The 1,174-nt window shown below is 39.3% G+C and overlaps 1 protein-coding gene across 1 annotated transcript in view; it reads left to right on the top strand.

Moving 5' to 3' along the window:
* The first annotated feature begins 854 nt into the window (after positions 1-854).
* Positions 855-1,174, top strand: part of znf574 (zinc finger protein 574) — a 15,291-nt gene continuing 14,971 nt past the window's right edge. Inside the window, exon 1 of the mRNA XM_080858157.1 lies at positions 855-885. The gene's annotated coding sequence lies outside the window, so the exon portion shown is untranslated. The remainder of the gene's footprint in view (positions 886-1,174) is intronic.

The raw sequence follows: 1,174 nt of genomic DNA, 5'->3' as shown, positions 1-1,174 counted from the left end.
AATAAAAGAGCCCCCAGTGGTTAATTCTCCTAGAAAAACAACATCAGAGGGCTCTTCTATTAGGAGATTTACCACTTACTCTGAGTTAACTTATCCAGGTTTGTCACTAAACCACGTACGACGAATACCCCCTGAAATTGGAGAGTGATGGGTGACCAACCCTAACCACTCTAAGCACTCTGAGCTGCATGTTTGGCATGAAAGGTGCTACACAAATAAAGTGTATTATTATTTTTATTATTATTATTATGGCTGGAGAAGGGTTCGGTTCGAAATTCAATTGCCAAAGCAGCAGGGTAGTGGGAAAAGTAATCAATAATCAATTATCTATAAACAATATCATAAAAAAATAAAACATTTGAATAAGAAATAAAATAAATAAATAGATAAAATAAATAGACAATAGCAAATTTCAGACAAATTATATAAATATTATATACAACTTATGTTTGATTGTGTTGGTTGTAAAGTCTAATGGCTACTGGCACGAAGGACTGCAAAACTAAGGTAAACTATGCAAACGAGTACATATAGAAAACACATTATTTTCAAAAAACTAAACCTTAGGCTGAAAAATAAATTCAAAAGTGACTACATTTTACGGTGATTTAAAGCATTACAATTACACAGGGCATATCTGTCTTAACTGTGTTAAGGTTTCTTAGTTAATGTACTAGTTTGAGTTTTTAATTGTGTTGAAGTAAAACTGCAGCCTAAGCTCCTAGGTCATGTCCCAGCTGTCACTGAGCGCGGCGATCGAAGCGCTATGGAGCACTTGAACACCATTGGTCTTTTTTGAATGCATGCTAAGCCAATCAAACCGCGCTTTACTGAGGCGTTGAGTAGAACTGTATTCTGTCTTTTTCGACTGGAAGACCGTGTGCGGTGAGTTGACTACAATGTGGTTTTTAAATATTTTTTTCTCATACACTGCTTTACCGGGATGGTTGATTTATTGAAAGTTGCCGGGGTACGCGGAGTCTCAGGTGGGGGAGACATCTAAGCACGCAGGTTCGGCGCGGGCGGCCATAACACCACCGAAGAAGTTCACAGCGCCCTTCTTCTTCGCTTTTGACGCCATATAAGCAACAGAGCCACCACCCTCCTCAGACATAGCGCTCTTCTGCGGCCGAGATGGTTCGGTTATACCAAAGGAGGGTCGTTTACATTAGCA

Source organism: Sprattus sprattus (genome assembly GCF_963457725.1).
Source record: "Sprattus sprattus genome assembly, chromosome: 19".
NCBI lineage: Eukaryota > Metazoa > Chordata > Actinopteri > Clupeiformes > Clupeidae > Sprattus > Sprattus sprattus.
This window is presented reverse-complemented; position numbering and strand designations above follow the sequence as displayed.